We start from the raw sequence: 27467 nt of genomic DNA on the forward strand, positions 1-27467 counted from the left end.
CCTCCCGAGACGCCATCCCCAAGGTTACATTCTGTGCAAAAGACCCGCCAAACCTTTTTCTAAAGACATCTCATCCCACGGGGGTGTGGGGGGTAGGCTGAGACCCCAAGGTTCAACTACCTCCCCAAAATGCTACAGTGGGAACTGAGTCGTAGTACGAAGTTTTGGAGGGCGATAAATCCATTCAGATCATAGCAGACGACAGGCGAGCACATGAACAAAGCTGTACCACATGGTATACCACAAGGGAAATCACCAAGGAAAATAAGGCGCCACTACATAATTATTTAAACAGCCCAAATCCAAAAGAGTGGGAATCTGGGAATACAGAACTCATGCCCTGCTGCTGGGAACACAGCACATCCTCCTCGGACAAGCCAACCCTTTACCATCCGACCCAGCAGCCACGCTCTGCAGCATTTACACCACTGACTTGGAAGCTTGGGTCCATATGAACACATGACGGCACTGAGACGCACCATCAATCAAGATATCCCTCAACAGACGGATGGATGAAGGGTGGAACTTCCAGGTGACAGATTCCCACTTCTAAAAGCCAGCCACAAAAAGACACGGAGGACCCTTCACTGCTACTGAGGGGGGGAAAAGTCCAATCTGAAGACCCTATGTATTGTACAACCCCAAGGATGTGACATTTTGGAAAGCTAAACTACAGAGAGAATGAAAAGATCAGTGATTGTCTCGGAGGGGGGAGGGGGCAAGAGAGGGCAGACCGGGGGCTGGCACTTAGGCTCAGCTGGCTAATTCTCCACCTTCAAGCGGTAGCACCCCATATGGGCACTGGTTCATGTCCTGGATGCTCCACTTCCCATCCAGCTCCCTGCTTGTGGCCTGGGAAAGCAGTCGAAAACGGCTCATGGCCTTGGGACCCTGCACCCGCATGGGAGACGTGGAGGAAGTTCCTGGCTCCCAGCTTCGGATTGACACATCTCTGGCCATTATGGTCACTTGGGGAGTAAACCATTGGATGGAAGATATTCCTGTCTCTCCTCTCTGTATATATGTCTTCGCAATAAAAATAAATAAATCTTAAAAAAAAAAAAAGAAAAAAGGAGAAGACAGAAAGATCTTCCATCCTATGGTTCACTCCTTGAATGGCCACAGTAGTTGAAGCTGAGCCATTCTGAAGCCAGGAGCTTCTTCTGGAATCCCACATGGGTCCAGGGTTCCAAGGCTTTGGGCCGTCCTCCTCTGCTTTCTCAGCTCACAAGAGGGAGCTGGAAGGGAAATGGAGCTGCCGGGATTAGAACCGGCACCCATATGGGATCCCGGCGTGTTTAAGACGAGGACTTTAGCCAGGCCCTCCTTTTTTCTATAAATCTGCCTTTCCAATAAAAATAAATAAATCTTAAAAAGAGAGAAAGAGAGGAGGACCTGGCAAAACCCAGAGAACCTTCTAGGGAATGACCTTGCCCTGACATATACACCTACATCATTAAGCATCTGTCCAAACCACAGACTGTGCAGCACCAAAGATGGATGCCAATGTCATCTACAGACCCTTGGTGATCTTCCTGTTAAGTCCATCAATGTTTAGAGATAGATTTATTTATTTGGAAGAAAAGAGACAGCAGCCTGGGCCAGGCCTGTCTCACATGGTGGCAGGGGCCCAAGTACTCTGGCCATCTTCCACTGCTCTCCAAGGGAGGTTACCAGGGAGCAAGAGCAGAAGATGAGCAACCAGGACTTGGACCAGCATTCATTAGGGATGCCGGCATCACAGGAGGTAGCTTAACCCGCTATACACATTAGCAGTCCCAGGATCATCAATTGTAACAAATGCACCAGCCTGGTGCAGGCTACTGATAATGGAGAAAATTGATGGGGGGAAGGAAGTTTACGGGAATGCTTTGTACCTCCCACTCAATTCTATAGTATACCTGAAATTACACTTAAAGCTAACATTTGCTCGCCTGGGGCCTGGGAGTGTGCGGGACAGCACGGCTGAGGACAAGGAGTGGTTCCCCGTCACCAAATTGGGCCGCCTGGTGAAGGATATGATGGTCAAGTCCTTGGAGGAGATCTACCTGTTTTCGCACCCCATCAAGGAGTCTAAGATCATCGACTTCTTCTTGGGCGCATCCCTCAACAACGAGGTGCTGACGATCAGGCCGGGGCAGAAGCCCACGTGGGCGGGCCAGCGCACCCGCTTCAAGGCCTTTGTCGCCATCGGGGACTACAACGGCCACGTGGGCCTGAGCGTCAAGTGCTCCAAGGAGGTGGCCACGGCCATATGGGGTGCCATCATTCTGGCCAAGCTGTCCATCGTGCCAGTGTGCCAAGGCTACTGGGGGAACAAGATCGGCAAGCCCCACACGTTGCCCTGCAAGGTGACAGGGCGCTGCAGCTCGGTGCTGGTGTGCCTGATCCTTGCGCCCCATGGCACCGGCATTGTGTTGGCCCTGGTGCCCAAGAAGCTGCTCATAATGGCTGGCATCGACGAATGCTACACCTCGGCCAGTGGGTCCACTGCCACCCGGGGCAACTTCGCCAAGGCTGCCTTTGACACCATCTCCAAAACCTACAGCCACCCAACCTCAGGAAGGAGACCGTGTTCATCAAGTCTCTGTACCAGGAATTCACAAACCACCTGGTCAAGACGCACACCTGCGTGTCCGTGCAGAGGACTCAGGCCCCCACTGTGGTTACTACCTAATTTTCTACACAAGGATAATAATAAAGCAATTTGAGCTGAAAAAAAAAATTTAGAAATCAAGGAATCTGCACTGTATGCAAGTGAGACTGTGTGCTCAATGACATACAGTGTTGAGTGGATGTGACACTGTGTGATCCACAGCAACCTGTTTAAGGGACTATGTTAACTGCAACTGCAGGGGCAGACTGCCACTTTCCACCTGAGACAGCGAAACCTGCACCAAGGCAAGCCAGTTCTCCAGTGTAACCAGCAAATCAAAGAAAGTCATCTTCAAACAAGAAACTATGTGTTTTTATAAATGAAAAGAAAGAAAGAAAGAAAGAAAGAAAGATAGATAGATAGATTGATAGATTTATTTCAGCATCTAATCATGTAACAGATTGGGACTTGGGCCCGGTGCGATGGCTCAGTGGCTTAATCCTCGCCTTGCATACACCAGGATCCCAGATGGGTGCCAATTAATGTCCCAGTAGCTCCACTTCCCATCCAGCTCCCTGCTTGTGGCCTGGGAAAGCAGTTGCGGACGGCCCAAAGCCTTGGGACCCTGCACCTGTGTGGGAGACCCGGAAGAGGCTCCTGGCTCCTGACTTTGGATGAACTCGGCTCCAGCTGTTGCAGTCACTTAGGGAGTGAACCAGAAGATGTAAGATCTTTTTCTTTGTCTCTCTTCTCTATATATCTGACTTTACAATAAAAATAAATGAATATTCTTTAAGAAGTCTGGAACTTTTATTATTTTTTTACTGGTAAATTAGCGCTAGTTCTTGCAAATTATCTTTTTTCTATGATTTACTTCATTCACTTCCAAAATGGCAACAGTGGCCAAAACTGGGCCGATCCAAAGCCAGGAGCCAGGAGCTTCTTCTAGGTCTCCCATGTGGGTGCAGGGTCCCAAGGACTTGGGCCATGCTCCATTGCTTTCGTAGGCCACCATTAGGGAGCTGGATAGGAAGTGGAACAGTTAGGACTCTAACTGGCACCCATATGGGATGATGGTGTCGCATTAACCTACTAACCATTAGCATAAGACTTTGGGGACCAAGTCCTTAATAGATGAATCTTTGTGGGGGATTCTCAAACTATTATTTAAACCAAAGCAACATAATTTTTTAAAAAATCTTGGCACCAAAATAAACTTTTCATTCCATTTTCCCATGAGCTTTTGGGACCACCTTCCTATAAATGCACAATTTTTTAAAAAAGATTTATTTTTATTACAAAGTCAGATATACAGAGAGGAGGAGAGAGAGAGAGGAAGATTTTCCGTCTGATGATTCACTCCCCAAGCAGCCACAACAGCCAGTGCTAAGCCGATCCGAAGCCAGGAAATACGAACTTCCTCAGGTCTCCCAAGTAGATGCAGTGTCCCATGGCCTTGAGCCGTCTTTGACTGCCTTCCCAGGTCAGAAGCAGGGAGTCGGATGGGAAGCGGAGCAGCCGGGATTAGAATCGAAGCCCATATGGGATCCTGGTGCATTCAAGGTGAGGTCTTTAGCCACTACGCTATTGCGCTGGGCTCTAAATGAATAATTATTTAGCACTTGAGTACCAGGGATTGCTGGTCAGGTGTTCAGAATATGCAAGCCACAAGACAGCTGTGGTCTATGTCCCAGATTCCAGGTTGCTAGGTGCCTGGCTGACATGTACAGGGGAAAGGACGTGGGACAGGGAACAGCAGCCAAGGTTTTCTCTGTCAGGGTTGAGCACGGGTTTGCGGAATGCACACAGGGTGCTGGCAGGGAACCTGGCTGTCACGGAACATGGTGTCTGGGGAGGTAAAAGGCCAGTGCTCTTGCTTCCCAAGCTGAAAGGTTACCTGGACCAAGCACAGCAGGGGTGAGAGCCTCCCACACAGGTGGGTGCTCCCAAACATTTCAACTGCAGAACTGGCCTCAGAAGAACTGGGTTGGTTCGACAACCCCCCAAAGCATGCATTTCTTTATAGAAAGAGCCAGAACCCTCGGTTTTGTAGCCTTTGTTCACTTTTGTTTCCAGCTCACAATGAACCCACTCGCTTCCCACCTAGTGACTAAAACGTACCCAATGGTTGTTTGCATTTTCCCTGTGGCCCCTGTTACGGAAATATTTTAAGACTTTGCAGGTGGCATGTATGAAAGAATATTTTATTTGTTCATACCTTCATGGGTCCAAGTCACACAGAGCCACCAACCAGCAGGAACCAGCTCTCCAACAACCAGCTCTCCTACCTGCAGGAAGTTACCCAGGCAGTCCAAGGGTGGACAGGATCAGAGCCAGGAGGGAGGGGTGCTGGCTGCAGGCTCCAGCAGCCTGGGAGACAGTGTCCTTTGGGGAACATGACCAAGTCACGCGGGCACCTGTTCCGCTGGCCTGCACCGTGAGAGGGAACTGCTGGAACAGCCATTTTCCTTTGCACCCAAGGATGGGACACCAAAGATACAAGCAGGGAGCGGCAAGCAGGGATGGCCCGGAGAGGAACAGCCACAAAGCAGCAAATTTAGAATTTAACATTGTGAGGCTGAAACATCTAGAGAGCAAAAGCTAGCCAATGAGAGGCTCTCTTCCTTCTAAAGCTGGGATGAGCTCCCTCTGGCACGAGGCCTCCTGCACCTGCAGCGGCCGCCCCCACACACAAGTCCAAGATGTTTGCTGAATGAGGTGACTTGGCTCTGCTAGGATGTAGAAATTCTACCACCACTGTAACGGCAAGTGTAAGTGTCCACGCTAGGACTTCCCACAACATCAAGGGCAAAACCATGTATCCAGGTCATGTGGCCCTGAACGACAGATATGGCAATCCCAAAGCAAAAGCAGGCCTCCTTCGATCTCTCGGTGGGAGTGGGGGCTGGGCAGCTGCTAAGGATGAAGTCCTGAGAGACGGGGCTGGCCTGGTCCCAGGGGACAGCTCAGAGAATGAGGACAGTACCTGTTCAGAGAATGTCCTAAAGAAATGGGTGAGGCTGCCAGAGCCCCTCCCCCCTCACGTGCTGGCCTCAGGTCACAGAATCACAGCAGCTAACACACTGCTTGGGGGCAGGCGCTGGGGTGTAGCACATTAAGCTGCCACCTGCCGTGCTGACATCTCGAACAGGTGCCATTTGGCATCCTGGCTGCTCCATTTCCAATCCAGCCTCCGTTAATGTGCAGCAGAAGGCAGCCCAAGTTCACCCACAGGGGAAACCCAGAAGAAGCTCTCGGCTCCTGGCTTCAGACAAGCCCAGCTTTGGCCATTGTGGCCATTTGAGGAGTGAACTAGTGCATGGAAGATCTCTCTCTCTCTCCCCGCTTCCCTCCCCGCCCCATTTATCTCCATTTCTTTTTCTCTCCCTTCCCCTCCCCTTCTGGAACTCTTTCAAATAAATAAAACAAAACTTGAAACAAAACAAAACACTGCTTGGAACATCTGAATCCCACACTGGCAGAGCCTAGGTTTGAGTCCCGGCTCTGCTTCCGGTTTTAGCTTGCTGCTCACACACACCCACACCCTGGGACCCGAGCAGTTAGGTCCTTGCCACCCATACTGGAGAACTGGAGTGAGTCCTGGGCTCCTGGCTCAGCTGGGGCCATGACAGACATTGGTATAAACCAAGCAGACAGAAGTTGTCTTTGTGTCAGTCTCTGCTTTGCCAATATAAATAATAAATTAAAATAGTCATGCCTAAGAACCCTTTCAAAACCCAGCCCTGGTTGCCCACTGGGACACAAGGGGAGTAGACCCTGTCCCTCCTGAGAGCACCCCCTGGCACGGATATCAGGTGAGCCCAGAGTGTTGAAGCCGCAACACCCAGGGACTCCCACTGTCAGGTTCAGGTTCATAGCCAGAGGTCTCAGCTAGGCATTGTCCAGGACAGGCAGGTGGCTGCTGCTCCGAGGACAGTGTGCCTGCAGGCCCAGGAAAGGATACCCCGTGGTGTACAGAGTGCTCTGCTGGGGGCTCTCACTTCTGCGCTATCCTCACATATCAGGGCCCTCCCTTTGGGCAGGTGATATGGGCTGGGGTGTGGAGTCTGTGGTAACTGTGCTCTCAGCAGCTTCAAGGATGCCATGTCAGGCTTTCCCCAAGATTCCTCCGGTCAATGATTCACATCACTGGATCTGCTTCCACGGCCACATTCCTGGGGGTCTTGAACCACTGCAGGGCATGGCGGACCCTCATCTTTGATCCTCGTGCCAGCTGTCCAGGACCCTGGAGAGCCAAACAGAGCTCCAGGGTGTCGATCACCATCCAGTCCTCAAAGATCTTCACTCTCCTTGGGTGGACCGCCTGGCAGGCAGCACACATGCAGAGGTGCCGTGCGGGAGTGTAGCAGCATCACTCTAACTCGTTCAGAGACATCTGGGCTGGGAGGAAGTGAGCAGTTAAAACGGGAGTCCAGGGGCTGGTGCAGCAGGTTCAGCCACTGTCTGTGACACCTGCATCCCACATCAGAGCAGGAATTTGAGATCAGGCTGCTCTGTTTCTGATCCAGCTCCTTGATAATGCACCTGGGAAAGCAGCAGAGACTGGCCCAAGTGCTCGGTTCCAGCAAACCATGAGAGAGACCCAGATAGAGCTCCGGGCTCCAGAGCTCAGCTGTCGCTGCCATTTGAGGAGTGAACCAGTGGAAGGAAGATGTCGCTTACTCTCTCTCTTTATCTCCTTCTCCCCCTCTTTCAAATAAATACAAAAGGTGTTCTCCATCCGGCTCAGGGTGCAGGGCCACTCAGGCAGCTGCAGCCCTGGGGCAGAGAGGTCTGTCTCTGTGCCTGTGTGCTGAACAAATATTTTCCACGTGTCCTTGAGGCTAGAAGGATTGGGAAACACCAACCTAGAAGACAACAATAGCCCCTCTCGGCTCCTGAAGCCTTTCTGTGAGCAGATAAACAAGCTCAAGTTTCTCCCATGTGGACCTGACCTGTAAGACAGCATGCCTGCACCACCTGACAGGCAGCCCCTTCTGCTCACACACAGCCCTCACTCGGGGAAGCCACACAGGACCAAGCACAGGCCAGCCAGGTGGGCGGAGCCTCAGCAGCCACAGCTCAACCCACTGAGGCAGCCAGGCACCGGATACTCCCACCAGGCACCCATAAGCCTGCTGCAATTACCCCTGGGGGGGGAGGTCTCCCTGTTCCCCAAAGGCCCTTCGTCGATCAAACTGGCCTGATTTACCAAAACCCAAAAGAATCAACCAGAAATGAACTAGAAGATCCACACCAGGAGGAATCAATAAATTCATAGAAGAGAACCCCTCTCCCCTTTGAAAGAAAACAGGTTTATGCCTATGTAAATATTGTGCCCTGGAGAGTAAGAAAGGTGTCCGGCTCAGAGCCAATGTCAACTGCCATGCTGACGCCAAGGAGAAAGTGGACGGGAGGTGACCAACCTCTCCAGCGCCCTCCCAGAGGCACCTGGGTAGGCTCCGGCTGCACATGCTCCATGGTTGGGACAGAACGTGCTCCCAAGAGCTTTAATTTGCTGTGATGTTTGCCAACGACCTTTCTTCTCCTTCATGCCAAGGGACCCAGCCCATTGTCTCTTATCCAGTGCCTCGCCCAGAGTCCCCTGTCCCCAGTGTCCTGCACCAACCCCTCTCCAGGCCAGTGCCCTCTAGATCTGATTCCAACTCTTGAGTGCTGCTTTTCTTGGCTTGCTTTTTCACTTTCACCCAAAAGACCAAGAGACAGAAGTCTTCCATCCACTGGTTCACACTGCGCAAATGACTGCAAACAGCTAGGGCTGGGGCCAGGCCAGACTCCATCCAAGAGTCCCCCATGGTGCCATCACCTGCCGCCCCTCCATGGTACAATGAGCAGGGAGCTGAATGAGTAACTTGGGACTCAGACCAGCATTTTTACAGGCAGCGGGGTCATCCTAAACATCCTTAACTGCTGAGCCAATCACTTGTTCACGCTCACCCCCGCCACGTGCTTCTTTCAAGGTTTGTTTCTTTAGGTTTATGAATTCAGGAGGCAGGGAGACACGCAGAGATTCCCCATCATCTGCTGGTTCATTCTCGAAACACTTGGGCTGGGCCAAACCCAGGAACCCAGGATGCGAACCCGTCTGTCACATGACTCATTGAACAACGGCAGGAAGCTGGACTTGGGAGTGGAGCTGAGACTCCAAGCACTCTGGTATGGGATACAGGCATCTGAAACAACCAGAGCCAAAGCTATGCTCGCTGCCAGGCCCCAAGCAATGTTTTCAAAGGCTAACACACACACACACACACACACACACACACACACACACATATCCACCCGGACTCACCATTCATGACAGAGGAAGATTTGATTCTAGAACACCAACACGCCCCACCCAGCCCTAGCTCTGGCAGTGACATCCACGTATCCCCCTCCCCGATTGGTACTGTGTCACTGTGATTTCCAAGGAATGCGCCAGCACTAGCATGGCCTCTCCTTGCTGTGGGTTCTGGGTTTCTGTGGGCAGGCTGACCTGTGCCACTCACTTTCTGTTCCAAAAATCGGTGGCCATCTCTCAGCCCCGATCCTCCCCGCCCCTTCCTTTCACTGTCCTAGGATGACGCGACCCATAATCGTGTGATCTTCGTTTTAATGGGTTGGGTGAGAGACACATTGCCAAGCACAGCCACGCAGCCTCTACCTTGAACTCCGGGTTAATCTCTTTCATTTCCAGCGTGACCTTGCATATGCTTGGGAGACAGCAGCCATTCTGCTCTAAGCCCTGGCCCTGGGCTGCTGAGGGGAAGGAGAGAGGGGGCAGGAGGGGAATGGATGGGTTCAGCCCTCCATCCTGGTTTGTACAGCCACCCCCTCTGGCATCCGGAACCCCACTACCTGATACAGCTCTGTCCGCATGGCCTCTGTGTGGGCTTCCTGTTTTCTCCCCCTGCGGCCAGGATACACATGGTGAGGCATGAGGCAGACAGAACGCACCACTTCAAATCAGAAACACCCTTTTCAGGTCCCTCCTGTCCAAGAGATCCTTTTTACTCAAAAGCAAACCCTGTGTGATACATCCCCGTGTTACAAAGGCTCAGGATTAAAAATACACACAGGCATTTGAAAAAGCACAAAAATAGTGCATGCCCGCAGAGCCCCCACAGCGCCAGGTGGATGCCGCTCGCAGGGAGCTAAGAGGCCACGTTCTCAGCTAAAAGTAACCCGTTTTCAATGATGGTGAGCAAAGGGAGACCCCAGTTCTGTGTGTCACACCAGCCATGCCCCCATTCCATCCAGCCCCGGGCGTCCACCTTGGCCAGCTACTCATAAAGGTGCAGTGGGTGCAGATTGGCTGCTGGCCTGTGGTCCAAGTCTCCATCCAGCGCCCCCTGCTTCCCACCTGATCCTTGCTCTCAACTGACCCCCAGGCTTGTGACTGGGAGCTTCTACCACCTCCACCTGTATCTTCGCGTGAGCTGGGCTGCCCCTCTCCCCGGCAGAGTGTAGATGTAGTCACCTAGTTCATCCACCCAGAGCCCAGCTCTGTGCACATCCTCTGTGGCCCTCGCTGGTCACTGCACTCCAGCACAGGGGCTAGGTCTTCACCAGGCAGCGCTGACAGGTCCCTTCTATGGCAGAAGTATTATGCAATGTTTTCTTCCTAAGCACACACACATGCTGAGGTAGGCGGACCCTCTCAGCTCCACCAAGCTCAGCATGGCAGGGGCAAAGCTTTAGGCTGCCTCGGCAGCAAACTCCCCTTTAGCCCCAAGGACCTGCACATGTGAGCTTTCACCCTGCTGCTTCTTGGCCGGAGGGTTCTTTCAGGGTGAACTCAAGGATGGGGGTGAGCTCGGGTGTGGTGCCACAGCCAGAACTGGGGGCCAAGCAGGTATCCCCACCAAGGGTGAGTGTGAAAGGGGTGCAGAGGCAGAAGACATGAGCAGTAGGTGCAGACACTCGGCCTTTCCAACATCTTTGGGTTAAGGAGGAAAAGGAGTGAGCCTGGGTCGGTCCTCAGGAGCCAGCACGAACCACTCACAGGAGGACATGCCTTCCTGTCACTCTGGGGGCTTTGGCTGCCACGTGAGTAATAAACCATGCCCAATCAGCCACAGAGCCATAGAACTGGATCCTTCAGGGCTTGGCACGGTAGCCCAGCAGCTAAAGTTCTCATCTCCCATGTGGCGGGATCCCATAGGGGTGCCAATTCTAATCCCGGTGGTCCCACTTCCTATCCAGCTCCCTGCTTGTGGCCTGGGAAAGCAGTTGAGGACGGCCCAAAGCCTTGGGACACTGCACCTGCATGGGAGACCCAGAGAGGGATCCTGGCTTTGGATCGGCTCAACTTCAGCTATTGTGGCTGCTTGGGGAGTGAATCATCAGACAGAAGATCTTCCTCTCTGTATACCTGCTTTTCTAATAGAAAAAAATACACCTTGAAAAAAAAACTGGATCTTCCAGGACTGCTTCTCCCTTCCAGAAAGCATTGAATGCTCGGCTTTTTGCAGAGCAGGCTGCCAGCAGTGTCTGGACAGCTTGGGTCCGTGTGCGCTGGTCCCGAGTCTGGCCCCAGAACAGCACTTGCTGCTTCCTGTGCAACAAGGACACAGGCACTGTGTCCTGTGTCCTTGACACAGTGCCTGTGTCCTCCAAGAATCCAGATGGCCAGGAGAGTACAGATGTCCCCCCACCTCACTGTCAGCCCCTCTACCGGCTCTCCCTCAAGCTTCCATCTTCAGCTCGGTCTGTTTACATGCAGTTACGGTTCCTGACCGGAGATCTGGCTGCTGTGTGGGAAAAACCTATTCAGGGTCACACCCCAGGCCTGAGATCTGCCCAAACCGCATACTTCCAGGAGGTGGGGGTGTTTATGGATCATCTGTTAAGTGTTGGGCATCGTGCTGGGCACTGGCATCTGAGATCTCACGTAACCTTCCCGACAACCTTGAAGAAGTCAATACCAGTGTCCTCACTTGTGCAACAGAACACAGAAAGGACAAAGATTAACTAACTGCCCAGGGCCACCCCTTCCCCCAGTCACCTGAGCCCGACACCCCATTCCAGGCTCCACGCAGGCTTATTCTACTGTGTGCATCGTCAGGGACACACTACACCTGTGCGCCTGCTTCCCTCTCTTGGGGCACCTCAGCCCCTTCCCTCCACCTTCCCCCTGCAGCCAGGTGGAGGTCTGAGCTCTTCTGGGCCCAGGGGGCCATCTTCATCTACCCTCTACCATGGCTGGCAGCCCAGGCTGAGTGCAAGGAAGTCTCTAGAAGCTGAAAATCTCCTGTCATCAGAATCTGACAGTCAGCAGTCCCGGCCTGGCTTCCCTTCAACGCTCGGTGCTTCTCTTCACGGTCCCTCTCCCACACTGCTGTCTTGCTTCCCAGTGACTGCAATAACACACAGAGATGTATCTTCCCACTGACCTCTTGGCTCCCAACATCACCTTGATCTGTCTCCGATGTTAATCAAGACACCTGCCACCTTCTAACCTGCCATCACCTTGATGTCTTAGCTAGGTGTTCACTGGGGGGACGGGGGAGGCTCATTAGGATGAAAGCATCTGCCTGGCTGTGTGACCTTAAGCGAGTAGCTCAGTCTCTCTGAACCCCAGCTTCCCCATATGCAAAATGCGATGCATAGGGCCCGGCGGCATGGCCTAGCGGCTACAGTCCTCACCTTGAAAGCCCCGGGATCCCATATGGGCGCCGGTTCTAATCCCGGCAGCTCCATTTCCCATCCAACTCCCTGCTTGTGGCCTGGGAAAGCAGTTGAGGACGGCCCAATGCACTGGGACACTGCACCCGCGTGGGAGACCCAGAAGAAGTTCCAGGTTCCCGGCTTCGGATCGGCGTGCACCGGCCCGTTGCGGCTCACTTGGGGAGTGAAACATCGGACGGAAGATCTTCCTCTCTGTCTCCTCCTCTCTGTATATCTGGCTGTAATAAAATGAATAAAATCTTAAAAAAAAAAAAAAAAGCAATGCATAAAGGTAACAAGGCAAGTAGGTAACAAACCACTGCTACTTTCCTCAGCCTGGTAAAACTCCCTCTTCCAGACAGAAAACAAGACGCCACAGGGACTGTGGCCAAGTCCCCACCTGCCCCTGCAATGCAGATACAGGGTGGGCATTACAGCACAAGGGGTTAACTTGCTGCGGGTGGTACTGGAATCCCATATTGTAGCACTGGTTCCAGTCACAGCTGCTCTGCTTCCAATCCAGCTCCCTGTTAATGTGCCTGAGAAAGCAGCAGAGGATGGCTCAAGGCTCAAGTGCCAGAGCACCTGCCACTCACGTGGGAAAGTTGGACAGAGTTCATGGTCCTGGTCTTTGGTCTGGCCTAGCCTTGGCTCTGTTGGTGGCCCTCTAGGGAGTAGTAAGTCCGTAGAGGGAAGATTTCTCTCTCTCTCTCAGTCTCTCCTCTTGTCAATCCATCTTTTAAAATAAGCGAATAAATGGTAAAAAGAAAGAAGAGAGAATTAACAAGGGTGGGGTATACAAACGGGGATGGGAACAGAATTTGCATGAAGTCACACATGAGCATCATCCTCTCATGGCATCTACAGTTTGGCCAACTTCACCAACTCCTGGAGCCAACATTGAGGCATGGTGGTTAAGCCACCACTTGCAACCGATACGACCTCCAGTTCAAGTCCCGGTTGCTCTGCTTCCAATCCAGCTTCCTGCTCCTAAGCCTAAGAGAGCAGCAGGTGACTGGGTGAAGTGCTTGGGCCCCTGTCACCCACATGGGAGATGCAGATGGAGTTCCAGGTTCCTGGCATCACCCTAGTCCAGCCTGGGGCATTGTGACCACCTGGAGAATAAGGCAGCAGAGGAAGATCTCTCTGGCTCTCTCTCTTTTTCTCTATAATCCTGCCATTCACATAAAGAACTCTTTAAGTACAATGAAAAGCAGCTACTTGAAGCTGTATCAGCTTTTGCTGAGGACCCCTGCCTTCTTGGGCCTCACCCAGCTCTGCCGTGTGAGAGACGGGAGGGGTGGACACCAGCCTGGCAGCTCCAGTGTAGTCAGGCCCTGGTCAGCAGAGCCATTCTCAGGATATTCCACTTTATTATGGAAAACTCAAAGTATTGTTTCCTTGGCGGGGCAAAACATTTAAAATTCATGGGGGATGCCAAAGAGAGGCTTTTTTTAGCTCTCTCCCTTGAAGTAAGTGATAGGGCTTTCAATCAGACTGTGGGAGCCCAATTCCAGTTTCCAGAATATTCCATCCTTGGTAAGGCATGCCTTTTTTAAACAGAGATAGAGGGTGGGAGGGAGGGAGAGAGTGCCAAGAGGAAGCTCCAACAAAGCCAAATTTGATTAATCAGCAGCCCTGAGGCACGCCCGTCACCTTGAACTTGACAGAGCAGGTGCAGGTGCACAGGAGAGAAAGCCTCGCTCACCCCAAGCTGGCTGAGACCGACTCAGCAGCTCTACATAATGGGAGAGAACTCTGGACCAGAGACCAGGGAGGTAGCACAAGGGTGCCTGAGGGTGGGTTCACCCGTTAAGAGTAGCACATGGCAGGGGAAATGCCCAGAACAACCCCCCATCACCACCAAGATTATCACAGGAGAGCAAACTGAGGCCCCAAGACAAGAGGAGAGCCCAACCCTAAGGCAGCCTGGGCGGCTAGGAGCTGCACACCTGAGTGTGTCCTCTGCATACCTGGGTGTGTACAGGGGCTGCTTCCCTCCCCTGGAATCTCAGCCTTCATGACAGTCTCCCAGAGGACCAGCAAGATGTAGAAGCACCCACAGCTCTGCATCCTCGCAGCAGGGTTTGGACAAAGCTCTTGCTGGCATCCCAAGCTACCTCCCTCTGCCACCTGCCCTGTGCAAGCTGCACCTGCCACAGGTGCTCTCAGCCACCCTCAAATGTACAAACCCTGGCTTCTTTCCCACAGACTAGCGTCCCACCAGCTGAGAGCCCCCAACCACCCAGGAGGGCTTGGCATGTCCATGCAGATGTCTTCCCCAAATACTATCCGCCCTGGCCTCATGGCCCAACTTCTCTCCAGGCTAACTACAAGGGGATATGAACCAGTTGGCACAGTGTTAACCATGTGGCCTGGTGGCTCAGGTGCTTAAGTCACACAATGAGGGCCTAGGTTCAATGCCTGGTTCTGCCCCTGGCTTCAGCTTCCTGCCAAAGTGGCCCTTGGGAGGCAGGAGTGATGGCTCAGGTGGCTGGCTTGCTGCCACACGTGGAAGACCTGGATTGAATTCCTGGCTCCCAGCTTCAGCCCAGCGCTGGCCATTGCAGGCACCTGGGGGTGAACCAACAGATAGATAAGAGCTCTTTCTCTTGTGTCTGTCTCTGTCTCTGAATCCCAAAGAAATGCTTGTTGTTTTATTATTATTATTTAAGATTTATCTGTTTTTATTTGAAAGGCGAATTACAGAAAGAGAAGGAGAGACACACAGAGAAAGATCTTCCATCTGTTGGCTCACTCTCTGAATAGCCACAATGGCTGAGGCTGGACTGGGCCAAAGCAAGGAGTATAGAGCTTCTTCTGGGTCTCCCACGTGGGTGCAGGGTCCCAAGCACTTGGGCCATCTTCCACAGCTTTCCCAGGCCATAAGCTGAGTGTTAGATTTGAAGTAGAACAGCTGGGACTGAAACCAGCACCCCTATGGGATGCTAGCATCTCAATGAGGTTTAACTGCTGCACCGCAGCATCCACCCCTGGTGCAACAAAATGCAAGCTCCGAGCATTGTTCTTCCAAACATGAAAGACACCTCCTATGCCTGGGCTTCTGGGAAACACACAGCACAACAAGGGTCCATGCAAGAGTCCCATGAAGGGGAGTGGGGAAAAGGGGTTCCCAGTGTAGGTAGGCCCTGGGAGTAGTTGCCCTCGTGGTGTGGAGAGACTGGGATGCCCGTAGAGCAGCTTAGCTGGGGAGGGCGCCACACATCTGATCAGATGCCCCTGAAGGCACTTCCCAAGGTCCCACACATCAACATGCGGGTGACATGGCACCCAGACACCACCGCCCCTGGCTGACCACACTTGACAACACCACGGTCTCCAAGGTGCTGCTCAGTACTTGGGGTAACTGCATCCCCAGGCTGGCTTCCAAGAGCTCTCCATGCACCCAAAGCTCCAAACACTCCCTTCCACAGCCAGGGTATGAACACACCGTCATGGCCCCTTAGTGACAGCCTGGAGGTCGCTCTGCCTGTCTCCCTGCTCCGTGCATTCCCAAATCCCCACCCCTTCATACTTCCACATACCGTGGCCTCACTGTAACCCTTTGCAGGACCAGCAGGCATCGTCTCTGGTTACAATGTTCCCCTCCCCTAAAAACCTTGGCTGAGGACAACAACCCCCAAAGGATGACCTATTTACAGCCCCCACATGCACATGGAACATGGAGGGAGGAGCCCTGCCATCTTGTTGGGCCCCTCATGTCCTCTAGGCCGGGCTGTTCCAGCCAGCTGTCTCCCACCCATGCCATTTCCTGCCTTCGGCCTCCGCCCTAGTGCCATCGCTATCTCTGCCCAACACCCTGCGTCAGCTCCTTAACCTCCCTGCCCAGTACCTTCTTCCCCATACCCCTGTGGTCCCTCTCCCCCACAGCCACACATCACACCCTCAGCGTCCTGCCCTCGTGGTCACTTATGTGGGCATCTCTTACCTCACCCACCAATGCCACTGGCCACTCTTTGCTTCAAGCTTGACCCTGGATGGCCAATATCCATCTGTTACCTAATCCCAGGACCTTCAGGAGCCCCCGCTGACACACCTGCCTTCTACCTGCTGCTGGGCCCACACCCAAGCCATTGGGCCACATCATGGCAGAACTGGGCAGACAGGTTTCACTTCAAAGTCTTGCCTCCAACCTCAAACTGCCACCCTGCAGGGGCCTGTGGGCCTGTGCTTCCCTGGAAGGCTACCAACACCTCACCCTCCAATCTGACACTCAGCAGGCAACAACACTTGGAGGTACACGGAGCTGGGAGTCAGGACCCTCCCACCATGGCCACACCTGCCCCCAGGGGAGGCTGCCTTCCTCCCTCAGTCACAGCTTCCCTGGAGCCCTGAGCCCTAACCCCCTAGTCCTCCCAAGGCTTTCGCTGCTTTACCACACTTCCTCCCTGGGGCAGCACTCACACACACATGCACACACGGACACGTGGACACACACATGCAGAGACACACTGACACACATGCACACACATAGACACACACCTACAGGGAGAGTCATACATGCACATGGGCACACACACATACGCACACAAGCATGATGCCCTGTTGGGAACAGCTTCTCCTTTCCAAACAGCCTCTCATTCTACGGTCCTACTCCCCTACTCAGGGTGAGTAGCCCCAGATGATGGCAGAAGTACCTGAGTTTCTGTCACTCACATTGGAGACCAGGATTGAGTTCCTAGCTCTCTAACCTCACCATTGTGGGCAAGTGGGGAGTGATCTAGTGGATGGAGGAGCTCTCCGTCTCTCTGCCTGTTAAATAAATAAGTAATTTGGTCAAAAAGAACCTGTTTCTGGAGTAGGGAAATAGGACAACTGCCCCATTTGGTCACTGCTTGGGATGTCCCATACTGGATTTAAGTCCCCATACTCAGTCCAGCAACCTCCCTTCCCAGCCATACCTCCCTGCCCCACCTGGTACTGGTGCCGCCCAGATTAAGAGCGCGGCCCAGCTGCAGCAGCACTCAGTACCAATGGCCAAGCCTCTCTGGGACACTTCCCCCTCCGTGGTCACTGCTTCTTGCCCATAGCCATGTGAAGAATGGGCTCTCGTGGGCCCTGTCTGGAGTCCTGGAGTCCTGGAGTCCTGTCCACCTTGGCCTGCTCTTTCTTTCCTCTCCCTCTCCCTCTCTCTCTCTCTCTCTCTCTCTCTCTCTCCCTCTCTCTCATTTGCTCTCGCTCTTGCTTTCTATCCCCCCCCACCGGTCTCTACCCTGCTGAGCCACCAAGAGCCACCTCCTCCCAGCTCTTCTCCTTCCCTCCCTCCGTCCGGTTCCTAACTGAATCCTCCTTCTGGGCTGCCCCACACCCACCTGTAACAGCAGCCTAACTCCAAAGGGCCCTGTTTGTCTCCCCTTCTCTCCCATCCCACGGGGCAGGTAGTTCCACCAAGTCCATCTCCAAGGCACCTGTGGAGCTGTCCCAGCCTCTCCTCTCCACCTGCTCAGCCTTAGCCAGCACTGCTCTGTCATCTGTTTCAACTCTGTCCCCTTCCAATCCACCCTCCCCAGGAGATGGAGCCTGGCCTGCTCTCTCTCTTAATAAAGGGGTACTGCTCCCACCGGGCCTGCCGGCCTGGGCTGACTCATTCCCCACACGTTCCAGACTGCGCCTTTCCACCAGAGGCTCCAGCACCTGCTGCTCCCTCCACCTGCAGCAATCCCCACACCCTGCTCCACATGAGGCAAGCACAGCTCACAGGAATTTCATTTGCAGGATGAAGTGTGAGTCACTGTCCCTGTTTGGTTTCTTGGGGGACAGAAGGCCAGAGGCACCGAGGCAGGCAGCCTCCGCCTCCCTCACTGGAACGTGAGTTTCACGGGGAGTGGAACTGTGTGTGTTGCCATCACCACTGATGAGATACTGCAATGATGACGGTCAGATAAACTGGATTAAAAAAAACTTAACTTCATCTGTTCCTGCCCACATGTGGACCATGTCAAAGACCTTTGATTCCTTGTATTTCTATCCAATAGAGCTAACCTGGTTGGCAAGAGTTGGGGTGTCGCAGATGATGGTTAGATGTTGATGTAGCTTCATGTTGTAATTAAATGTTTTACGGGGTAAACAACGCAGTGGGGGCATGGATGGAGTATTTGGGGGTCCAGAAAGCACACGTAGGTTGGACAGGTTAATACAGGGAGGATGGGTTTAGGTACAACAGGCCTGACATATCAAAATGAATGAACTCTTGCATCATTGGTACCTAGTTGGAGACCTTGAGGTAGCTAACATCAAAATGCACATTACATATGCAGATTAGCAGGGCAGCATTAGGGTAACAAGGTAGGCGTCCTCAACGAGGTCCAACAGCAAAATCCTACCCCACCCCCTCGTGACTCCAGAAGGCTCAAAGTGTAAGATGCAGTCTAGATATTCTTGTCAATCTACGACTCACTGTTCTCATTTCTGATGTTTTCCTTTTGGTATCCAGAGAAATCAGACCCGGAGAGAAGAGAGGGCTTGTGATGACTGAATTTCTCCAGTCATCTCAACTTTTGGCTGCTCAGAGTGTGGACCGAGACAGAGGCCATCAGCCCATCTTGCAAGGGGGTATGCGCCCAGTCAGACAGAGGAGGCATGCTGATAAGCTTCCCCCATGCCGCCTCTGCCCTTGGGCACTGGGCGAACGCCCCAGGTCAGCTCATTAATGCTCATTCTCTCCAAGAGATTATGCGCTCCCATGGAGCAAAGAAATCTACTGCTCGCCAAGGTTAATAAACTTACAGATCTCATTACTCAGAGGGGTCACACTGGCCAGAATTTTAATTTATTTGTTAGAAAAGGTCTGCAAGAATGGTTAACAACAGAACAATGCCTGGCTATGTGGAGAGGTGAGGGCAGAGAAGTGACTGCTGGGGAGGGAGCAGGCTCTCTCCCTTTCCTCAGGGATAGCAAAGCCCTGGGAGTGTGACCATAGCAACCCTGACCTTGCTGCCTGCCCCTGAAGCCCATCACCTCTGCTCCCACATCTGTGTTGCTGGGCCTGCTGACAAGGCTGTAGCCATCTTCACAAAAGCACATCCTTGGACCTCTGCATGATTCCTGAGACTGGGCTAAGTCCTGCCCCAACTCCAACAAGCACCTGCATCAGCCCAGCTCCTCCCTTCTTGGTCTACCCCTAGGCTTACAGTGAAAAAAAGCTAAACCAACCCAGCTCCCTCATTCCCCTTCCTGCCACAGCCTCAACATGCCTCACGCCTGTACCTTGTCTGACCTCTGAGCACCACCTTCCAAGGACCCCTCTGGGGGCGTGCAACTTTTCCTCATGTTCTGTTCTGGTGCCCTCCTCTCATTCATCCTTCTCGGGCACCACCAAACTCCCAACATGCATGTGTGTCTGGATTTTGCTACCCATCCAGGGCTGTATCCAACTTTGTTTTCAATCAGAGGCAGGCATGAGACACCACTACATTTTTCATGACTTCGTAACTATGTGAATATTTCCTTCCTGCCAACAAAGTTGATTGTCTTCTCATCTGATGATCATGTAGAGTCCTTGCCTATTTTGCTGTTGGTCTTTATACTTTTCATTTGTTGAACTCTGTATGTAGTGAAGTCCTGAATGAAGCCTTTAACCATAATTTAAATTCAAAGAGGTCATCTTAAAAAAATACATTTTAACTTGGAAAAGAAACAAAAATTAACCTCCCTCTGCCCTTCACCTCCACCACACTCTCCACAGACACTCCTAGTCCCTGAGTGAAATTCACCTGCAAGTGCACTGGGGCCTTCACACTTGGCCCTGGCTGCTCTCCAAATCCATCAGCACCCCAGTGCCCGTGCCCCCACAGTGTCTGAGCATGCCCCTCTTGTTCCTCCCCACCAACTTCCTCCTCTCAGCTGTCTGCCACCTCCAACCCTGCAGAGGACGCCTGTGCTTTCAGCCTCCTGTGACCGTCCTCCCAGCGGTGTCCCCCCTCCACCACCCTCACTAGCTTCTTCGCCTGCCCTTCAGGCATCTCCCTTGTCAGGGCCCATCTGTGTCCTGCCTTTAACCTGCTCTCTCCTTGGTTGGTCCAATCCATCTCAGAGGGGTTGGCTTCTGGGTCTGCGTCTCCGACTCTCCCTTAATTGCTATGTATTAGAGCTGAATACTCACTTAGACAGAATCCCCTGGACAGCTCCCATGAGTAGAAACTCACCATAACCGCCCCCCCCCCCAAACTACTCCGATCACTCCCCCTCCAAGAGCCATAGACGCTCTGCATTTCTCAAAGTCAGCCTACATCACTGTTGCCAATCATAGTGCTCACACTGCCCACAGCTCGCCCCTCCTATCCTCTCACCCCAACCATCATCAGGGGTTGTGGGTCCTCCCCCCAACAACTTAGAGTCTCTGTTTGCCCAGTTTTTCACTGCCAACCCTTGGCTGGGATGGTTGATTTGTTCTGTCCTCTGTTGTGGTACCAGGTATCCTCTGCAGGTTCCAATGGACTGCCATATCCTCCATGTGCACCTGGATATGCTGTCCACTGCTCCGTCTGAGCCTCTGAGGAGACTCAGCTTTGACACATGCACTCCATGGCAGACCATGGAACCTGCACTTCTCTTCATGGTTAGGGTTCTGAATCTGGCAGTTCAATTGGGGAGATCCCCAAAGAAACTTAGTCTGAGGTGATCCCAGACTACATTCTTGTGTGTGCTTGCCAGTACAGGTTCCGGCACATTCTGTCACCCCAATCAGCTGGTGGTTGCAGTTGCTGGGTCAGTTCTGTTTCCAGCCCTGTCTTCCACTGGAGCCAATGGGTGTTGCAGTCCAGCCTGATTCTGCCCAGCACACACTCGGTCCTCACACAAACCAGTGGGAGCTGCAGCCTAGTCAGAGTGACCCACAATAACCCCCACCAGGCCTGGCCCCTGCCCCTGCTTGCCTTATGTGCAGCAGACTAATCCAGTCTGTCCCACATCCCATTCAGCTCTCATACATGTCAATGGGCATTGAAGCCTACCTAGCTCAACCCAACCAGCCCCACTATCCAGCCCACACACATGCTGGTGGGTGCCGTTCTGTCCAGCCACCCCTGCCCCAGTCCTGGTTTTCATGCTCTCCAGTGGGAGTGGTAACCCAAGAGGGAGGTGCTCACTATTTTCCTACTGGACCCACCCCCAGATAATGCACTTTCCAGGTGGTTCTGTGGTTTAACTTGACAGATTAGCTACCGATGCCAGCATCTGCTATCTGATGCTGCAGGAAAGCCCAACCAACCCTCACACATTCTGCTTTATGTTTGCACCAGTAGGGACAGTCAACCAAACCTGGCTCTTCCCTGATCTGGCTCACATGGGGCCCACAGGTGTTGTAGTCCTGCCCGGTCTGGTCTGCCCCCATCCCAACTCATGCTCTCCAGTGGGTGAGATGTTCCAGCAGGGGGTCCTCCATATTCCCCCTACCAGCTTTACCCCTTCCCTCCTTGGTTCCTACTAGTGCTGCGGCCCAGTCTGGTATGGCCCGCCTCACCTCGGCATTTGCTAGTGGGTGCTGTAGCCTGGCCCAGCCCACCCCCAATTCCAGCTGGTGAGGATTACAGTCTAGCCCAGCCCAGCATGTACCCTATCCCAGCTGTAATATGTACTGGTATGTGTTGCAACCATACCTGACCCGACCCAAATTGTTCTGGTGCTCGAATTCGTCAGCAGGTGATGTGAACTGGTTCAGCCTGGTCTGCCCCTGACCTGTGTCAAATGTGTGCTGGCGGGTAACTTTCCACGGCCTGATCTGAGCTGCTCCTTATCGTGCTTCTTGCACTCACCTGCAGGGTCTGTGTCCTGCCAGAGGAGTTGCCCAGGCTCCTCCATCAGAACCTCTCCCAATGTCAGATCTCACACATAGGTGGGTCCAGGAGCCAGCCCTACTCAATCCACCTCCTATCCTAGCAGGAACAGTGGCTTTTCCTGCCTGGCCTTCAACCCATTCTGTTTCTTACTGTTGGATGTTTTCAGCCCAGCCAAGGCTCATCCATACCCACATACAGCTCACACATGGCTCAGTAGGGGCAGAGACTTAGCCTAGTCCATCCTACCTCTACCCTGGTCCTCCAGAGCACCAGATGGTGCTGGGCTACTCCACTTCTAATCCAGCTCCCTGTTTATGGCCTGGGAAAGCAGCAGAGGATAGCCCAAGTGCTTGGACCCCTGCACTCACGTGGGAGACCCGGAAAAGGTGCCTATGTTAGAATCGATCAGCTCTGGTCTCTGTGACCATTTAGGGAGGGAATCAGCAGATAGAAGATCTTTCTGTCTCTCCTTTCTGTAAATCTGTCTTTCCAAGAAAAATAAATAAATCTTACAAAGGAAAAAAAAAAAGACGCACATGACTCTTGCTCTCAAACAGGCCGAAGCTTGACCCCTAGCTCTGCCATGTTTTGGCTGGGTAAGTGACTCAGTCTCTCAAGCCAGTTTCTCCAACACTATACCAGTGGAGCTACCGTAAGAATTACACAAGACCTGGGGTGGTCTCAGGGAACCACTCCCCAGTTGCAGGCTCCTAAGAAGCCTAGCAAGGGGGTGTGGTGCCCTCTTCCTACGGACACAAGGCAGGAGGTGTCAACTCTCTGGGGAACATGGAATCAAACCAGAGCCTGCTGGCCTAACAGGCCAGTCACATGGGTTCTTGGGTGGATCCACACCCCGCCCAGCCAGTCCGCATCCCAATATGCAGCAGCATCTGAGTTTTGCAAGACTTGGGCTGGCTCCCTGCTTGTGGCCCAGGAAAAGCAGCTGGACGTGGTGCAGGTACAGGAGCCCTTGCCACCCATGTGGGGGGCCCAGATGGAGCACCCAGCCCCTGACTTTGGCTTGGCCATTCCTGGCCATCATGGTCATCTGTGGAGTGAACCAGCTGATGGAAGATCTCTCAAATTCTTTTAAATAAGCAAAGGAGATCTGCATTGTCATTGCACTGTTCTAAGCCCTCACCCAAGAATGGCTAAATCGTGTGCCCAAATTTGGCCACTCTCCTCACCCAGAGAAGATCTCAGGTTTTCTGCTTCTCCTCCGTCCCCTCCTGGGGGGGGGGGTCCTCTATGGATATTTTTCTCTTTTATCATGTTTCTAGAGACAGTGTCAGACCCATTACCAACCAGGCAAGATTTCTTTCTCCACTTCTGCGCTCAACACTTCTTACCCAGCCTGGGTCCCACGAGGTCTCTGTACCCCCCAGCTGCCTAGCTCAGGTCTCCCCAGCCTTGGCTTCTTGTTGGCCCACAATGGTCAGCTCCTCTGATCTTTCTGGTCCTGAGGGTGGTGCCATACCTCCACCTGTCCCAGCTGAGAGGCCTGGGGCCATGAGAGTCCCCTCAGAGCTGGGCGGCGGGCAGCAGATCTCATCCTGTCTGAGGCCCTGAAAGAGGAGGCAGGCCATGCCCAGCTCACCTGCTGGAGGTAGAGGACGCTTCCCTGCTACCTCCACCAAGGGCTCCTTTGGAACATTCTGGAACAGGTCCCATTCCTTCTCTCTGCGTGGACTTCCTCCGTCATGCCCCTCCTCCAGGGAGGGACACAGCACCCAAAGCACCTCACCTTTCCTCCACTTACCTTAACAACTCTAAGGAGAAGCTTCCCCAGTGGGCGATCCCAGGAGGTCTGGCATCGGCGCCTGTTTTCTTCCTTCCTCACTAATTAGATCCCTGTGGACACTCCCGCCCCATGACCCACAGACAAGACCCTCTCCCCCCTGCCCAGAGCCATAGGAGACCTCCGGACTAGTCTGGGCTCCACCAGCCCCTCACAGGTGAAATGGAGCAGTATCTTCCCCAGAGAGGGCATGGAAGGGGATGTGTGGGATCTGCGGCAGGACAGGAACCTGGCTCAGAACCAGGAGACACCTGTGTGTGTGCCCAAGGATGCGTCACAGCCGGGTAACTGCTGTGGTTAGTGACAACGCCTCCCCCTCCCCCCTACCAGCCCAGAGCTCCCCTACACAGGGATGCAGACAACACAGTCCCCAACTCCCTTGAGGAATAAGACAAAGAATATCAACCAGACTCCCGAATTAAAATATATATATATATATATATATATATATAAAATCTCTAGTCTTTGACAAATGTCTAAATGTGTTCCCCACAAGCGTGTTTTTATTCTAACGAGCGAATCTGAAATATAATTTGAATACATTCAGGCAGGGCGGATACCATATGAGTCATGGCAGCCTGGCGGCAGAACTGGCGGGGGCCTACAGCATGCACTTGGCAGTGGGGGACGAGAGGTGGGGACAAACCTAGCCTGCTGCCGAGCCCTTATCCCAAAGAACCTGCAAACAAACCCTGAGGTGGCCATCTCCTACAGGCACAGCCTGTGTGGGCAAGATCTAGAAAGAGACCCAGGTAAAGTCTCAGAGACCCAGGCAAAAGAGTTTTGTGCGTACAGGCTCGGAGACACATCACTGGCTTTATGCAGGGCTGGCTGTCTCACACTTTTTTGTTTAAAAAAAAAAATAAAGAAGAGTGCCTTACGACAAAGGCAGAGAATGCAATGTCCATGCCGGGCAGGACCTCTGCTCATCGTCTCTGCCAGGGGAGCTCCCTCAGGAAAATGGGGTGTCATCATTGGCGGGGCGGAGGTGGGGGTGTTGCCTCCCAGGCAGGTTTGATCTGCAAAGAGCCTCCAGGCTTCAGCCTGGGAGCAGAAGGACACTGCCCTACAATTTCCAAACAAGCAGATACAGTGTGCACAGCGGGCACTCGGTCCAGCAGTGCCCCTAGCAACCGCCAAGCGTCCTTGCTGTTCTGTACCCAGCAGCAATGACTCACCCCAAACGACACAGCCCCTGCCAGTGACCAACTGCTCATCAGAATCCAGGTCTCCTCCTCGCCCATGGCTTTCAGTCATTCATTTAACAACAACAGCCGCTCAGGGAAATGATCAAAATGTCTTTAAATATATATATATGCTGTCACCTTCCAGCAAGGCTGGAACAAGGACAGAGAAAGCTTAGCAAAATGACCAGCTAAGAGGGGATGTGTGTTCAAATGATGATGCGGTTTTATCGCCAATGGGCAGAGAGTCATCTGCCAAGACACTTGGAACGGAAAGATTACGCTCCAACACAGACGTCAAAGACCACCGTGTTTGGTTAGGGACAGAGCTGCTCTGCAGACTGACACCCTTGCACACAAGCCTTGCGGACCCGGAAATAAAGCTACACAGACACACACGCTGCTGCAGACTACCCCGAAGATGGGGGAAATGCCACAAATTTCCACTTCTGCCTTTAGGAATCTATTTCTTTTTCCCTTTGGTACAATTATGAAACATTCCTTAAATTAGAAAAAAAAAGGAATTTTTGTGTTGTTCTTTGAAACTTGGTAGGTGAGAAAGGATAAAAGCAACACAAAGGTGGGGCCGTGCAACTGAACTGAGAGGGAGGGTTGACGCGGGCTGCAACAGTTCAGTCCCCATGAGCTAGTTGTACCCACATCGAGTGCCTGGGTCGAACCCCAGCCCCTCCACATTTCCCACCCCGCCATTGGAAAGGCAGATTTACAGACAGAAGGAGAGACAGACAGAAAGATCTTCTATTTGCTGCTTTACTCCCTACATAGTGACCACAATGACTATAGATCTTGGCTGATCTGGAGCCAGGGGCTTCTTCTGGGTCTCCCATGCAGGTCAGGGTCCCAAGGCTTTGGGCCATCTTCAACCGCTTTCCCAGGCCACAAGCAGGGTGCTGGATGGGAAGTGGAGCAGCTGGGACATGAACCAGCAATCATATGGGATGCTGGCACTTGAAGGTGGAGGATTAACCAGCTGAGCCATTGCAATGGCCCCCACCCCTCCACTTCTGACCCAGCTCCCTGCTAGGGCACCTGGGAAAACAGCAGAAAGACCAATTGCTTGGGGGCTCTACAGTCACATGGAAGACTGGGACTGAGTTCTGAGCTCTTAGCTTTGGCCTGGCCCAGCCCTGGTTGTTGTGGGCATTTGGGGAGTGAACCAGTGGGTGGAAGATCTCTGTTCCTTTTTTTTCTCTCTACGTTTCATATAAAATGAACGAAAATGAGTACGAAAGCACCAAGTTGGCAGCAGAGGTAATAGATGAGGGCAGACAGACTTGCAGGGGGGCTGGCACATTTGAATCTAAGCTGCCTGTGCAGAAAAGCAACCTAATGATTTTGTACCAACCGCTGAGCGCCTGAGACAAGAACACACACCTGCCGGCTTGGTGGTCTCTTTCACGGTGCTGGGCACAGGCAGCCCCCGATTCCACCCTAGCAAGCCTCAAGGCTAAGGTTTTCGGAGCTGTTTTTAACAAGAACGATGGCCATTCCCACGGACACAGGCTGGCCATGGCTACCTGTCTCACCTGGCCTTCAGGTGCACCTGCCCATGAGAGGCTCGCCCCTGCCCCCACAAGGTCTTCACAGGTGCTGCTATGCCATGACCAGGAACATCTTCCCTCAAACTTCCCCTGGCATGCTCTCCTTGTTCTTTCTTACCTTTAATGTTTCCTGCTTCTCAGTGAAGTAGGCCTTCCACTCAAATCCTCCAGCTGGCCCGCACAGCCCACAGCTCCCTCCCCTGTCCTGGGCCACAATCTTAGAAGCCCTATAATTTCACTGGGAAAAGCAGCTGGCCCAAAGCGCATGTCCACTCACGCCCATTCACTCACTCGGTTGGCACCTCTCCTTTACTCCATCACTCTCCTTCAATTTTTTTTTTCTAAGAAAACGAAACACTTTGAATGACAGAATCTATTTTTTTCTCTCTTTTTAAAAGATTTTTCTTGGGCCTGGAGTCATGGCCTAGCGGCTAAAGTCCTCGCCTTGAACGCGCCAGGATCCCATATGGGCACCAGTTTGTATCCCAGCAGTTCCACTTCCCATCCGGCTCCCTGCCTGTGGCCTGGGAAAGCAGTTGAGGACGGCCCAAAGCCTTGGGTTCCTGCACCCTTGTGGGAGACATGGAGGAGGTTCCTGGCTTCGGATTGGCCACAGCACTGGTTGTTGCGCTCACTTGGGGAGTGAATCATTGGACAGAAGATCTTCCTCTCTGTCTCTCCTCCTCTCTGTGTATCTCACTTTGTAATAAAATTAATAAATAAATCTTTAAAAAAAGATTTTTCTTTTCATTTGAAAGGCAGAGTTACAGAGAGAAGGAGAGACAGATCACCCATCTGCTGGTTCACAACCCAAATGGCCACATTGGCTGGAGCTAGGCTAATCCGAAACCATGGGCC

At 52.8% G+C, this 27467-nt stretch overlaps 1 protein-coding gene and 1 pseudogene across 1 annotated transcript in view; one reads left to right on the plus strand and one right to left on the minus strand.

Moving 5' to 3' along the window:
• HOMER2 (homer scaffold protein 2) overlaps positions 1–27467 on the minus strand; it is a 70917-nt gene that overhangs the window by 37656 nt on the left and 5794 nt on the right. The window lies entirely within an intron of this gene.
• Positions 1830–2677, plus strand: LOC131480427 (small ribosomal subunit protein uS5-like; annotated as a pseudogene).

This window comes from Ochotona princeps, chromosome 6 (assembly GCF_030435755.1).
Source record: "Ochotona princeps isolate mOchPri1 chromosome 6, mOchPri1.hap1, whole genome shotgun sequence".
Classification (NCBI taxonomy): Eukaryota; Metazoa; Chordata; class Mammalia; order Lagomorpha; family Ochotonidae; genus Ochotona; species Ochotona princeps.